The sequence below is a fragment of the Pavona decussata genome, unplaced genomic scaffold (genome assembly GCF_977016875.1).
Source record: "Pavona decussata unplaced genomic scaffold, jaPavDecu1.1 SCAFFOLD_286, whole genome shotgun sequence".
Lineage (NCBI taxonomy): Eukaryota > Metazoa > Cnidaria > Anthozoa > Scleractinia > Agariciidae > Pavona > Pavona decussata.
In genome coordinates, this window is record NW_028145687.1 from 1,006,853 (window position 1) to 1,023,518 (window position 16,666).

At 38.8% G+C, this 16,666-nt stretch overlaps 1 protein-coding gene across 4 annotated transcripts in view; it reads left to right on the top strand.

Moving 5' to 3' along the window:
• The window catches only part of LOC146455082 (kalirin-like), a 139,428-nt gene that overhangs the window by 891 nt on the left and 121,871 nt on the right, over positions 1 to 16,666 (top strand). The window contains exon 1 of one of the 4 annotated variants that reach the window (XM_085094654.1): positions 11,801 to 11,929. The exons of 2 other annotated variants lie outside the window; for them this stretch is intronic. The gene's annotated coding sequence lies outside the window, so the exon portion shown is untranslated. Of the gene's footprint in view, positions 1 to 11,800; positions 11,930 to 16,666 lie in introns of those variants that run through there. One more of the 4 variants, XM_085094657.1, reaches the window with a different exon arrangement.

Sequence of the window (16,666 nt, forward strand, 5' to 3'; positions counted from 1 at the left end):
GAATTATAGTTTATAGTTTCTGTTTTCCTTTTTTTCGATTTGCTTAAAATAGAAGCAAACTATTTCGGCGTCTTCATTAAGATTTCTATCAATCCCTTTATCTCGGGCTTCAAAAGCTACAGATATATAAAGGGTTCTTATGTTATGGCCGCTTAACTTTTAGACGCAGTCTTTAATTAGCACCAACCCCCTGTATCCTAAATAAAGCCACAAAAGTTGCAAAGGCGCCATGAGCCTTTAAAACAACGACTGAAACAAGCCATAACCGTTGTAAAAAGACAAACGGACACTGTTCAATTTCGCGGTTCGGTTGCTTCATTTAAAACCGTCCATGTTTCATATCGGCTTTCTTTTCGTATTACAAGTCTCCCACCGTCACCTCTCGCAGCGCTTTAGATTAGACACAAGAAAATGGAAATTAGCCATCAATGTTTTGCAAGCTGCTTCATTCGCTACATCAAAGAATGTTTGATAAATCTTTCCGGGAGCATGTGAGCTAATTTGATCAAGAAAATCAAGTCGATTCTTGCGCGCTGTACCAGAAATACTTGCGGTCAAAATAGATGGACTCCAAGTGGCTGAAAAGTTGAATTGAGCAGCTACGTTTATCCGGATTATAGACTGAAAATTCTTTAAAAATCGGATCAGTGCTCAGAAAAGCCCTTTGGTGATTGGTGACTGGAAATTAAGCTGCTTTAGTTCTAATTCTAGGCGAAACAACTGTAGCAGGAAATAATACCAGGATAAATACACAAAAAACAGAATCGAAAGTAAAGTCATTGTTTTAGTTGGCCATCGACTCACTAACAAAAATTTATCTCTTTTAATGTTTATTTATTTAGACGGAAAAGAAGCAAGAGAAATATCACCAGTAAAGAGAGACTGGGGTTAATATAAAAAAAATTACAGGATTAAGTTGTATTTTTTAGCTCACAATTTTTTTTTTTCTGAAAAAAAAATTGGATTTTCGTCAAAAATGCGCTTTTAAAGGGGAAGTGTCAAGAAGATTTTGATCGGCTTTTCTGTGAAAATCAGGCAACAATACCTTCACTTAGGAAAATATTATGATCTGTCTTAGCATATTTTGAAAACGAAAATGAGAGAAAAGGAAAAACGTTATCCTAACGTTTTTCAAGTGGCAATGATCCATTCCGACTGAGTCCATCGATGGCTGAAGACGCTCATCGACGGTTTTTCAACATTGGATTGGTAATCATAACGCTTGAAGTCTGGACAATTGAACTTAGACCAGTTGTGTTTGTTCTTGCAAAGCGAATTCAGAAAGATCTAGCAATATATCTTGATAAACAATTATCCCACTCGCGCTTGTTGGATATGAAACTGATGATCATAGCCAACTCGGCGCTACGCCCCTCGTTGGCTATCTATCCGAACGCACGCACGTGGAATAATAGGTAAATAGCACCAAATACTGGGTGGGCAATTACCTATCTGTTATGAGAATGGCTGTGGCCATGTACAGATACAGGTTTTAGTTGTAGGTAAGTATGTTAGTAAGAACACTTATTCTGTAAGTATTTCCATTCGTCCTAACTCTTCAAAATGACAAATGATCATACTTAATTTTTGCTGTTCACTCTAATGGAATTAGAACGAAAGACTATCTTGCCTCATCAGGTCTGGAAACAGTAGCTGTTCATGCAAAACCTCTTTTCTATCCTAAACTGAGACTTTTGAAAAACAGTACCACAATATTGATGTGCAGAATCGCTGTGTATCTTTGCGTTTTTACGGATTGTATACCGTGGTAGATATATTTCAACGAACCAGCCAAGTGACCAGTCCAAATGGAAAGAAAATATACAGCGATACTAAAATATTTATTATCCAACACAACCTGTTATGATAAGTAGCCAAAAGATCTAAGAAAAACGGAAACAGGATAAGGCCTTGGGCAGTTGAGAAAACCGATCTTTTTTTCCCTTTTTATTTACAAATAACTAAATTTATGAACATTGCGGCATATTTATACTTGTTTCGCTGACAGTACTTTTAAAGTGGAGTTGGAAATAAACGAATTTTTATTGGATTATATGAATCGTGCAGAGATCATATTGAAATTAATATTGTATAACCCGGATTAAAAGTAAGCTTTACAGAGCTTTAACAACTTCCTTTCAATCAAGTCAAACGTTGTAATGATCTGGATCGCCTTCCTGAAACGTTCTGAAGACATTTCGAAAGCGAAAACCTCGCATTTTATGCACATAGTATTCATTACCAAAAATTCGATTTTAGTTTTTTTGAAGGTTACAACGTTCACAATGTTACAATTTTACAAACACATTGGGCTTGTTTGCACGAAAAACGGAAATGAAAAGTACTTGGGCCAGAAAACAGTCTTCGAAAGTAGCCCTGTTTGCGCAGCATGGAGCAAAATCGGATAAACTCTGCCCCAATTTTACGGACATTAGGCCGTCCTTTCTCTGTCAGATTGGAGCAAAAATGAATTTAAAAAAGAACTTCGATCGTACTTTTCCCATTCACAGTTTGAAGTAATTACGCTTTAGAGGAAAATGTCCAAAATTTCGAGATTCTAAAGTAGGAAAAGCTAGTCTCAAACATACCCTGAAGATGAAAGGCCGTGCCTTTCGAAATATTGGAAAAAATACTTCCCTGACCTTAAAATCAGCCTTGCTCTTTTTTTAGATTATTTGCTTTACAATTTTTTTGCTGATTAGATCCTTCACTACAGGATCCGGTACTTTTATTTTGTCACGGTGGTCCTTGCAAACACAGTTTATCACTGGTTTTTACTGAAAAGCTAGTGAGCAGTGCTTTCCTTTGGCGCTGTTTATTATGCTGTGTAAGGTGATTCTAACTTTTGCATCTGTGGTTGAAATCCTAAAGTGCGAACATTCAAATGAAAGCTACTGAGCAGTACTTTCCTTTGGTGCTGTTTAATATGCTGGACAAGGTGGTTCTAACTTTGGAGTCTGTGGATGAAATCCTAAACTATCACTATTTAAATAAAAGCTACTGAGCATTACTTTCCTGTGGTGCTGTTCATTACGTTGTACAAGGTGAACTTAAGCTTTCACGCTATAGAAGAAATCCTAGATTAATAACCACTCGTATACATTACTAACTTTCCTGTGTTGCTGTTTGTTATGCTGTACCAAGTGGTTCTAGCTCTTGAGTCTTCGGATGAAATCCCCTAAAGGAGCTATCGAGAAGTTCTTTTCGTTTTCCGGCACTGGAGTATATCCGATTTGCAAACGTGGAACCACCTGCAAACGTTGAGGGCACTCTTGGTATTTTTCATTAATAGGAGTTTGAACCCCCTTAAACATCGTTTAGCTGATCACTTAAAAGAGTATCTCAACGGTTTTCAAACCAATCATGTGATTCATCGTCAAGTCGACTTCTTGAGCTCTCAGATTCTTTGCAACGACCACCTTCTAGAACCGTCTTCAAGCCGTTTAAACTTGACCTTAAAATCAAAGAAGTCATGATATTTCATCTTGAAAGGTCAGTTTAGCTCCGAAACCTTTGAGGAACTGAGCGTTTAAGACTGAACTTAAAATATAAGAAGCCATTATATTTCATCTTGAAAGGTCACTGGTTTAGCTCAGAAACCTTTGAGGGGTCTCTCAATGTGAGATAGCAGAAAGTCTATGGATATAAGAAAACAAGAGGTTTAAAGGATCAGAAAGCCTCTCAGAGTACTTACGTTCCGGTAAGGTCTTTTCAAATTTGAACTGAATGCATGACCCCCAAAAATTGTGTGGTTGATAAAGGTAGATCTGTTCAGTTTAATTATCAATTATTCCACAAGCGCTCTGGGATGATAGATAGCCAACGAGGCGTGTGCGCCGAGATGGCTGTAACCATATCAAGTCCAACGAGCGCAAGTGGAATGATTGTTCTATCAAAAACCGACAATCAAGAGATATTGATAGATGTTGCTGATTTCGCTTTATAAGAGCAACCAGAAGACAATTTACTAGTAATGGTCGTCATTTCTCGGGCATGGTATAATGGCTCATATACCATGGCCGTTAAGCCAATCAATAACTGGAAAGTGAAAGCGGAGAAAATTAAAAATTTCAGCCCCCAGTGCCCATGACTTGAATTTAAATTACAGCCCGTGTCCCTGTACCAAGTGGGTGAGTGGTTTTTAGATGTATGTTTGTTTGCAAAAACATTTTTAACGTACCTCCAAAATACGGATTAAATTGAGAAAAAAACAAACAAAACAAGTGTTTTCTTTAGCGAAGGATCACCTCAAACTTTCGCAATGCTTAAAAACTAATCTCTTTTTGTTTTCAGAGGGGTAAATGCGTTGTTTAAAGCGCTAAAAAGGTCAGGTAGCATTTTCGGAAAGCCAACGGGAGCTCATCGTAAATTCGAAGAATAAGGTCCCACTCCCTAAAAGTGTCGGCAATTTAAATTTTCAGCTAAAGCAGAGACAGATCAAATTGTACTAGCTTAACAAATTTGCCTTTTGAAAGGCCATAAAATCATGATTTGGGAATCCAGGTAACAACGTTTTGAGTGTTTTGATTTAAAGTTCTCGTTGCATGCCCTTGTTGGACGCCATCGACGAAGCATTCGCGTGCCAAGCGGTGCCGAGCCTCTTTCGTTCGCGTGCTTCCGCCTCTTTATATAAGCTGTTCAAATTCTGACTATTCGTTTTAAGTTTTAAACTTCTTAGTTCTCTTAAAAATATCGCGCTTTTCTCCAAGTGTGGTATTTATCCTACTACGCAATCAGTGCAAATTTTACAATTCACTGTTGGAGTGATAACCGGTAGTGAGGCATTTTGGTGAGAACTGACTGGCAAGACTACACAAGACTACCTCTGGGAGAACTTGTTAACATTTCGATAAGTGAGAGCCTATTTCTTAGAGAACTGAACGTGAGTATTTTTTTATGGTTTGGATAGCTTTTCTCCCATATATATTCGCCGGTTACGTCAACCCGTTGTATGGAATTTTGCTGTAATTTCAGTTGTATCTTGAAAAAGATTTAAATCACACGAAAATATCGTATAATTAACTATTTTTTCAAGTCGTATTTGGCAATTACTTTATTATACGTTTAGAGCGGTTTTCAGACCATTTCCGAGTTGCTTTGTACCTCATTATGACAGCAAGGCTAAGTGCAAAGTTTTTGTTATGAAAATTAGTTTTCATTCCACATGCAAACAAAACTAATTTTATATCAAAAGTTTTGCACTTAGCCTCGCTTTCATAGTGAGGTTCACAGCAAATCGGAAATGGCCTATTGAGTGTCAAAATCAATTTTGCGTTTGCTTTGGTTTTTCATTACTACGCTCTGTGATTGGTAAACAAAACTCGCGCCACTTTCTCAACCAATGGGAATCCAAACCAAAACCAATCGTGTTTTAGCCGCACGCGTTTTCCCGCGCTTGGCGCCAGTTACATGTATTTGCTTCGAATTCTGATTGGCTCGTTGTGTTGTTTACGTCTGTTGCGATTGGCCAGAGTAATTACTTTCACCAATTGGTTTTGGTTTTACGACAATTGGAAGCCGCTCTATTTTATACGTAAGAAGTCTTGCTTTAAGTATGCTCTATGCTAGTCCTGTATCAGGACTCCCTCTATCTCCTCCCTGCATAGGGTATGCAGGGAGGAGATAGAGGGAGTCCTGATACAGGACTATAGCTCTATGCAAGACTCTCATGAAAGCCCTAACCCTTTAAGCCCTCACAATGACCTTGTACAAGAGACTACCTCATAGTCTCTTGCCTTGTAGTATCAATGCTTGTTCAACCCCTGAGGTCATGAGAATTAAGGATATGAACACCGAAAGTGAATTTTGAAGCTCAAGCTTCAAGTTTTTTCAAAAATTCAAAAATTTGGCAAACAAGAGAGACTGGCTCGCAGGTAGCGAGAGCTAATCTAGGCGGGCCATAATATTATTACAGTTACTACAATCAAAAACAGAACAAATAAAATTTAGGGGAGGTAGAGAAATCACGAGTAACACACACACTCACAAAAAAGAAAAAAAGTCGAAAAATTAACTAGTTGCAACTAATTGGCGAGACCTATTTTCTGTACTATGATAGGCGTTTCAATACAGTCATTTTCATTAACCAAGATATTGAGGAGAAGCCGGCGAATTTCTCCTTTGAATTCTTTCTTAGGTAAATCTGTTATACAACGCAGTATCTCATTCCACAGTCTTACGCCATATTGCGGAAAAGAACGTGTTATAATGTTATATAATGGAATTTTCTTGATATTTTAATAATTTCTCCCAAGTATTTTTATAAGAAAAGTATGGGGACAAGATAGGAGAATTTTTTCCGTTGTATTAGGGCTTAAGAAAGAACCTTTTCTGACATAGCTTATTCTACTATGTGTTTGTTGTACCTTTATTCATGACGTGTAATCATTTGAGCTACGATAAACCGCACAGTCATCGCTACCTATAGAATTGCTTAAGCGCAGGCTTTCATAATACCTTTTCAAATCCAATTACAAATAACAGAATTCTTATCTCTGTTTATAAGCTTACCACTTTTTTGAGTCCTGCGTAGATTCATGCAAGGAAGATCCAGATCAGTACAGTGTTTCCGCGGTCTGTGGACGAAACTTAGTCCATTTGTTTAGTCAAATGGAAAGTATGTCTTGCTTGTTTTCTTTTTCATCATCAGTGCTGTAAATTCAAAAATGCGATTGTTCTCACTCAAAATTTATTTTGGTTCCCCTTCGGAGTAATGGGTTTAATTTCTAACTGGGCGTGGCTCACTTCAGCGTATCAGATGGCGTAAGAGATATACGAATAATACTAATAAGCATTAATCTTAATGACTAGAGATTAAATGTACTACAATGAAACTGGCAATGGCTTTAACGATGTGAAAAATCTGAAATTTAACACGTACATGTATTTGCGCTTCTTTTCTTAACTCAAAGTGATGAAATTACAATTTCACTGTTGCTGGAACCTCATAATTCATCTGTGGTCCTGCCTATCTGCCTTTTTTTTCTCTTGGACAAGATTTTGCGAGAGAAACGGAAACAAAAAAACCTGAGGCGTGCGAAAATTCACTTGGCGGCCGTGCAGAAACGCGTAGCAATGGGAAAAGTAATATAGGCGCGCAATGAGTCCGAATCTGGTTCATGTCGATCGCGTTGTTTGCCTACACAAGTCGCTAAACAGTACAATGTTTTCTGTGTTGTCATAATGATGTTTTGACGCAGAGAGTAACTGCCCAAGCGATTGTGGGATTGTTTGGGGGGACGCTGAATGCGATGATAATATGGCCAACGTCCCCCAAACCTTTCCATAATCGCTTGGGCAGCTACTCTCGACCCAGGTTATCACTCTTTTTTAAAGTGGGCTGACGTAATTACCCTGACCAATCACAACAGACCTAAACAGCATAATGAACCAATCAGAACACGAAGCAAATGCATGTAACCGGCGCCAAGCGCGGGAAAACACGTCCGACCAAGTCACAATTGGTTTTGGTTGGCTTCTCAATGGCGCGAGTATTGCTAGCCAATCACAGAACACAGTAAACCAAAACCAAAACAAACGGGAAATTACTTTTAAACTCAGATGATGAAAAGCGCTCTAAATATTGTGAGTAACAATTTTGACGTGTGCCAGCTATGAACGTTATGTATCAAACGTTTAAAGCACGTAGTGCAGCAGTATTTTTTTTGTCAGGAATTTCACCAATATTTTCTCTTGATGTAACTCGAAACATTTGCTTTCCGTTCTTTTCAAATAATCACTGAGTTCTAAGAATTTATGCAGATCACGTTTGAAGTAGGATGGTGATATTTTTATTGAGCTTTTTTAATAGTTTCTTTTTTTAAATGTACTAAAATACTTCGGGTGACTGTTACTAAAACCTGGTTTTCACTAACAACGCGAGCACGAGCGCAAGCATAAGAATGCTTATTTCACCGTGAAAACGGCCTCGATGCAAGCATAAGCACAAGCACAAGGATCAAAATTTTCCTTTTCTTGTACTTGTACTTGCGTCGCGTTTGTTTTCACTTGACATAAAGCTCCCATGCTTGTGTTTACGCCCGTGCTTGCATTGCTAGTGAAAACCAGGCTTAAGGCCACTAGGTCTGAACATGTTTTTAAAGAAAATGAAGACTATTTTTTCAGAGCACGTAATCCAAAAAGTGAATGAAACTCGAAGTTAAGCCAATAGTGGAATTTTTTCCGCGTGATAGCTGCAACTAGAATCTTCTCTGGCTAACAACTACGTGAAGCAATGCTATTGTTATCAGAGTCCACTCTTGAAATAGTTACATGTCAATTATGCTCAGGTTTAGCGGTTAGGGAAAAATAATCAGGAATAAGAATAGTTTATCTTGGCACAGTATTTAATCTTTATTGTGTAAGCTTACAACACGTAATAAAGATAGCAAGACGAAAGTATACTATTTTTAACCTTTTAAGGACGGTGCCTGCTTTTGTTACTGCGCATACGTTCTGCGCATCTCGAGATAAACTTGGGTTTCCTATTAGTGGTGCCTATTAATACAGTGATATTTTTGCGCGGTTTAAAACCAAACGGAGAAAGTAGAACTTAGCAAGTGCTCTTGGCATCAAAAAAAATTACTGAGGGGTAATCATGCATTTTTCAGAGATAATAAAGCTTCAATTTGGAAAAGCCAACCATACACTGCTTTGTATTTTACTGTTTTTTAGACAAATTGTTGCTTAATTATCTCTAAAAAATGCCTGGTTACACCCAATTTTCTTTTGGGATTTCAACAGCCCTTGCTAAAATCTGCTTCCTCCGCAAGGACATAACCGCGCAAAAATGCTTCTATATAAGGACGGTGCCTGCTAATACAGACGTATTTTTTCATGGCTTATGACTACGCGGAAAAAGTAGATCTTAGCAAGTTGGCTAGAGAAGGAGCTTTGACTACAAGGTTTTAGCGAAGTACTAAGAAGAGATATATCCCAGGAAACTTCATTTTGCTCTTAGTGAGCAACGAATTTGACGCAGTTGTTTTGAGTGATGATAGCTAAGGCGATATCACCTTCGTTCCGAGGGCTTGTTTTCGCCACTACGCCGTTCTCACAAAAACTCGTAGTAAAATGACGGCTGCTCTCTGGTTTTCCCACCAAAACAACACTTGTTTACGCGCGCGCACTTTATGTCTATTGGAAAAACTCGCACTCGTATTAGAATCTAAAGGTGTCTAATAACAGTAATTTTTTATAAGAACGTTCGAGGCAAAGAGTTTGACAACTTGTAAACAATATGCCAAGAGTAAGATTTAGCGAGAACGTCGTTTACAATCAGTTTTTCCTCTGGTCAAAGTATCACTGTGTGTACTACAAAGAATAACGCATGCAGTGTGTTTTTATCGTCCAGTTGCAACGTATAAAAATTCTCTACTTAGATCTTGTCACTAACAGTGATTTATAATGGTAATTGAACTGAGTGGAGTGCAATTTGGTCTGAAATCATGCGCCTGATTTCAAAGTCGAACGAACGCGCAGCGCGAGTTCGATTTGAAAACAGACCAAAATTGCACGACACGAAGTTCAATTACCACTTTATTACGCCCATTTTGAAATCACACAGGTTTTTATCAATATTAATATTTATTTATTCTCTTGAGAAAACCCGGTTTCATTTTCATTTTGATGGGCTAAAAAAGGATACGATTTAGAGCAAAAAATAGTGCGATTAGTGAATAAATCGCACGGCTAAGAGCCAATCAGATTGCAAGGATCGCCAGTGATTTCAAAATGGGTGTAATAAACTGAAATAATTTACTCTGTTTTCAGACTCAGCTCTCTAAAAAAATTAGGCATGCCCAGTCTTAGCTTAGCCTCAACCATAATAGAATATAACGTACAAATATAACGCAAAAACTTGCTCAAAGCAATCACATGAACTTATTTTTTTCTCGTGAGTATCACTGAGTGAAGAAATGGAAAAAACTCTCTGTGTTTCCATAGAGTTTTAAGGGAGAAAGAGCAACTATAATGGCCGCAGCACGAATTATAGGAGAGTGTTTCAACTGTTACTTTGGAGTTTCCGCAAACTTTTGCAAGACTTTCTATCCGCCACTATTTGGCATAACCTAGTGACCGTTATTAGGCAAACTCGCAATCTTATTGGCTACACAAGCCCTTTTAATTAACAATTGTTTCACTAGATAGCCAAAGAGGCGCCGGCGTAGCGCCGAGTTGGCTATAATCATCTCATATTAACAAGCATGAGTGGAGTCATTGTTTGTCAAAAACAATCAAGAAATATCCCTTGATCTTGCTGATTTCGTTTTGCAAGAAGAACCGGAAGACAATTTAATGGTCGCTGGCATGGTATAATAATGGCTTTTATTAAAAACTGAATCATTGTATAATGCAATTCGAGGGATTTGATTGGCTTAGCGGCCATGGTATATGAGCCATTATACCATGGCCGAGAGATGGCGACCATTGAATTGTCTGCTGGTTAGCGAAATGGAACAGCGAAATCAGTAAGATCTAGCAATATTTCTTCATTGTCTTTAATAAAACAATTATTCCACTTGCGCTTGTTGGATATGAGATGATTATAGCCAACTCGGCGCGGCTATCTATCATCTCATATCCAACGCACGCTCGAGGAATAATTGTTATTTTAAATATATCGTGGTCGCTAAGCTAACAAAATCCTGGAATTGCATTATACAATGGTCCAGTTTTTAATAATTTTCGATACACTGTACTTCCCTGGGAGCGCTCGCAAGAAAAAATACTTAACTCACAAACCAACTAACTAGAACTGAATAGACCATTTTATCGATTTTTGTCGATTTCTATCAACTTGATAGTTGACTCGAGGTGAACTATCAACCAATGGAAACCTCGAGCTTGTTGTCTAGCTGTTAAATGGAAACGCTGACAAAATGGTTTATATTTCCTATTTACCGTGCATGTTTATGCAAACACGGCTTGAAACCATTCAAAGCACGCACCAACCTCGCTCCCAAGAGTCAAGACAGAGGATCCTGGGAACGAGGCTGAGCACGCTCTCGCTAATGGCTAACATTACACCCGAAAGATTCCTTAAAATATTAATAGAAAAGCTAGGAATCACTCATGGAAAGCTAAGCAATAAGCAACAGACTACAAAGTGAACAGCTAAAACAAGCTCAATTTTTTTTTATAAATATCAAAATACTCCTTTCGCTTCCGCTGCTCACCAAAAGTTAAATAGTCTAATAACCAAAACAACAACTCTGCACGTCTATACACTTTTTGGTACATTTCTTTGCCTTCACTACACGACTATGACGTGAAATTTCCTGATGGGATGTTTTATGGAGGACGTAAACACACGACGGGGAATTTTTCTTTGCCTTTTTAAACTTGGGTGCGGTCTCTAAGAATTCAATTCCAGGAAATTTCACCTACGTTTGACATTTAAAGCGAGTTGGAACAATCGCGACTACGTTTGAAAAAACTCAAATTTCTCTTAATAGTTGCCGTCGTCGTTGCTTTAAAAGCTCCCTAAAATATTCCATACATGAACGTGGTATTCTCGTGCTGGAATGCAAGTCGTGACTGGTCTCTAATCAAACACCCCCGCTGACAAGAATCAACTGAAACTCGCACGCCAGATCATGCACGCGCTTACATCTCGATCTATTTCGGTAATTCCAGTTGTTTGCTTCCGTCTAGCTCTGATAAAATGTGGGTTTATAGTTTGAAATCCGATAGTTTGGTATTTAATATGATTGCGCTCACCCCACCTTGGAAGTTAGCACGTGTCCGCCCAAATTAAAATCCCGGAAATCGACCGCCGGCTTAATTAACCTTAACCCACACGAATCCGCAAGAGTTTTAACTTTTGTTTATTTATTTGGCGCATATTATTTTAAACAGACGTTTATATATCCAAATATCTCCAGACGCAAAGCTAAATATTAGCTACTTGCCAGATCACGATCGAACGGTGAGTTTTTATCCTTGTAGAATTTAGTTTTTCTTAAAACTTTTCTCTCCGAGAGTGGTTCCAACTCTTTTCGATTACTCTAGTTTTAACGCGTATGGCTCCCCTCAAACGAAAACGGCTTTTGAGGTTATTTCGAGTGCTTATGTTTTGAATTTGCCTGAGTTGGAATGTCTCTATTTAGCTGTTTTGGTACTCTTTAATAAGCTTTGTTAACACCACACCAACTTATGGTTTGAAATCATTTAGCTAAACGGCTGCAAAGTACAGGAACTCCGGCCTTACCAGACAAGCTTAGAGCTGCCCCTGCGCCAAATGACTTCATTAGAGCAATACGGCAATTTAATTTTAATTGACTGGGGAGAAGCAGTGGTTTTCTCAACCAATTTGAATGACTTTTGTACCTGAATTTTAGTATATTTTAGGATGTAGTTTAGGTTGCGTTCAATTGACCCTATTCCGGAATAAGAATAAGCGGAATAGCTGTTAGATTTCTCTTCATAAGTTATTTGGGAAGACATTTCTACAAACTTTCGCTGACACATGATAATTTAAGAGCTGTCTCACACGCCGGTAGCTCCAGAAACTCCTTATGAGGGATTTCTTGTCATCGTCGTATCTTTTCATATTCCAGAATAGGGTCAATCGAACACACCCTTAGTTTTGATTTAGTTTTTATCTTTTCTCTTGAAGATACTAGCTTATCTTACCTACATATAAATTCGAGTTGAAATAGACGTTTAGGTATTTATGTAAGTATGTATGTATGTATCACGCCGTGAACCGAGAACAAACTAGAACCAGACGAGAAGAATGGCGTGAGTTGTTGATCATTTGACAAACAGATGACAAAATTTAAGGTTATTTATTCTTGTGAGTCATTTTGCGACTTGCACCAGCGTACTAGAAGCACGTGAGGCAAAATCATTTTTCTGACTTGGCATCTATGTAGACTAGAAGTCTAGACTAGAGGGCAAATGCGCCAACTTCAAAAGAAAATATTTTTTGTCCCTTATTTTGTCCCTTATGTGACGAATTTACTGGAGGAACCTCAAGTGGGTTTCGAGGAACGACACGGGATACGGCGGGCGGGAACCATGACCAAGAAGCGAGGGGTCCCCTGTGTAGCCTGTATGTGTGAAAGCAAGGAGCTCATCGGGAACGGAATAACGAAGCGCGGGGTTCTGCCCTCCAGTGCTGAGATTTTTTAAATACTAATTCCATTGAAACGGAAATAGTTGTTATTATTCTAACTTCAAACTGATCAAGGTTTCCTGCAGCCAAGAAGTTGAAAAACAAAAATTAATTAACTTTCACGTCCTAAGGGTACCAAACTTTTAATTTGGTGAATTCCGGCTTTATGTTTCTACTTGGTCATTAAGATATTATTACCCCTTCGCACTACCTAAAACTTCCAAGGTTAAAAAAGAAAATATAGATCTCAACCTTCGGACTTCCAAAAACGTCCAAAGTTAAAAATGAAAAAAAAAAAAAGAAGAAAAGAAAAAAAAAAGATTTTATTTACACCGGCAAATTGTCGAGGAAAATAAAACAGCAATCAGTACAGGAAAGAATTACTCAACGGTGTTTATTTGGATGTTTCGTACTTATGCTCGTTATAAAGGTTACTACGTGATTGTACTTAAGAAACAAACTCATTCGCTCTTTGCCCGTTTGTCGAAGTCGGTTTGCGTTATTTACGATAACCTACGCTTCACTATATGATCCAGCTCAAATTCACATGCAATTTTCCGCAAGATTTTTTATCATTTTGCATCGCAAGCGGTGCAAGTGGGTCTCGATAATACTTTATTCGGCACCGACACACGCAAAAAGCTGCATTGTAATCGCTTTTCACAACTTGCGTCATCTTGAGAGTGAACTTGGCCTCAAACACATGACTGAACACAAGTCTGATCGCGCACTCGTGAGTTGCCATTTTTAAACTTGCGTCTCACGCCTCCGATTGACAAGACCGGCTTTCAACTGCAGAAAAAAGGTCAGTCTTCACCCAAAGTGTGGCAAGGACCGCACTTTTTGAATTTTAACGTTTAAATGAGCAATCTTTGGACACCGGTTTAGCCGGTCCTCTTTGGAGCGTTCGTGTATTTTGACACGCCTTAAAATAAAAGGTACGGATTGGAGTACTTTTAAACTAAACCGCAAAGATGGGTCCAGACCCGTGCTTTTTTTCCCGTTTATGGCCGGGTTGACGAGAGTCAAGTGCTTCCAAAAAAACAAGAGAAAAACACAAAACAAAACAAAATACTTCCCTCTTCTCCCACAAAATAAAACAGTACATGAAATAAAAACGGGGTGCGCATCGTTTCTTCGAACAAATATATGTGGTGCGTACCCAGTACGGACACATTATTCCTGTGGTGTAAAACGCACATTTTTCACCGTTTTGTATGTTACGCTGAATGGGCTAAATCGGGAACGTGAAGCCTCAGTGAGCAATGAAGAGACACTCGACCTTGACAAACGGGGGTCATTGCTTTTAACGCTGTTTTAAGAATTAATGGAATGTGAATCCGTTGATCTCACCACAAGAAACGTTTTCTCACGTACGCGAACGCCAACGCACATTATAATTAACTCTGTCCACGAAAAATGAAAATTGGAGTAAAATACTCCGTTTCATTGATTATGTTAGATACCAAAGAGCAAACTTCGCCGGGTCTCTGTCATGGGAAATTACTGTTCAATAGGTTTTAATGGGAGACAATGTCGGTAGTGTTTCATGACCATCCAAGGAACCCAAGCGGTAGAACCAGTCATCTATGAGAGAACCAATTTTAACACCTTTTGACCCGATCGGAGAGAGCATCGTGATTTCATGGCAAGAAGTTTGGCTCTGGAGGAAAAGGAGTTCTATCTCCAATTCTGACTCTGTGGGACGCAAAAGGACCGCTAGGAACGTAACAAATCTCTGGCTGTGACTATCTCAAATTCACATTCACTAAAGGAGGCATTCATAACTCAGTCAAAAGCATTTTGGCAAAGCCCCCCACAAGAAGTGGATAACAAGATATTTGATTTGATTTGAGTGCCGGTTGAACTTAAAAATTTGGAAAGGCGCAGCAGAGTTTGTGATTCTAAAACTTCATTTCAAGAAATTTAGTTCGAGTATCAGCAGTACCTGACAAAAATTAAATCCTCTACTTTGAAAACTGTAATCTTCAGCAAAACTTCTTTTTTGTCAGACTTTAAAACTACACAGGACCAAATTGTTTTTACGGCGCATTAAAAACGTCTTGCGATAAATTAATAGGTAAAACATCGTTGGACCTGACAAATTTGCTGAATCACGTTTTAAACGGCCAACATATTAACCCCTATTTTCACACCTTCGTGGATTATATTCTTTCACTGTGTTTGCATGTCTTTAAAAAAGGTTTAAATTTGAATTTGGGTTCAGAATCAGTGAAGAAGAAAATACAACTATGTTTCAAACTTGTTATGTATTTGTTCATTACAAACCTTGTAACAACTTATCTCATTTTACAGCATCGCAGCGAAATTGCTGCAATTTCTGGTGATTGTACTTTTATTGCACTTTGTAAACACCTTCGCTTATGAGAGTAGCGCTCAGTTCTAGCAAAATATCGGGGATGAGTGCATCAAAATGCAAAATCCAATTTCCTCTGGCAAAAAAAAAAAAAAAAAAAAAAACTATTGGAAGCCTGCTCGGAGTGTGACATTGAAAAGCTAGGAGAGAAATAGGAAGCTCCGACGCAGACACACGCACCCCCAGCCTTCGCGCTAAAAGAAGATAGTCAGGTGGGAGGGTAGTTCCAGCAGTCGAATAAAGCCTCTCCCCACCTCCCCTAGTCCGCGCACGGATGTCACTTTCCTTGTTTTCTCCACTGAAGAGTGGAGCTTCACCTCTCACTTCAATCTCACCTCACGCCGCATTTTGCGCTATATTATCAACCGTCTCCTCCCGGATCCCCCCTCACCCACAGGGACGCACCCCACGTGGGTTAGGAGGACGAGACCGTTGGGACTTCAGACTAGTTTTTGCGCCTTGCACTAAGGAAACAGAACAAGAGGGGTACGTAACAGGGAGTTCCCCAGATGACGTAAGGGTTTCTACAAAAATGTGGTTTCCTTCATACCATACTGACAAGGAAACCGGACGAAACAATCCCAGATATCTTCCAGCGGGTAGATATCAGGTTTGTTCCGCTCCCAACCAACGCAATTGTCATGTATACATTATATGCAACCAATATAGCACGAGATATTGAAAAGGTCCCCTATTCGTTTTCAGGCATATTGTTTTTTCATTAGACAGCGCAGCGTGAAGCAAAATTAAACCAAAACACAACGAGGGTGTTATTGGCGCGAATTCTAATCCAATTGTCGCGGTGCGAGTTTTGTCTGATGGATTTTTAAACTTCTTCGCGACTCCTCCATTCCTAATTACACAATTCTCAAACTGTTGATAAGTTGAAATGGCAGTTATGTAATGTAGTTATGTATGAGTGTTTTTCGTCTTGTTTGTGCTAGAAACCTAAACTTGTTAGCCGCTCAATTTTGGCGCCAGCCAAGCTTAAGCCACTGGATCCGATACTTTGACAAAACCGCACACAACGACAGACAGGAACGTTGGCAGTTGTTCAGTTCTTGAAAGAAACATTAATGATATTCTCCCGTAGGTTTATGAGTGGCGAGAGAGGTCAAATATACCATTAGTTTTGTATTTCATTGTGGTGCGATGGTGCCAATTCGTGC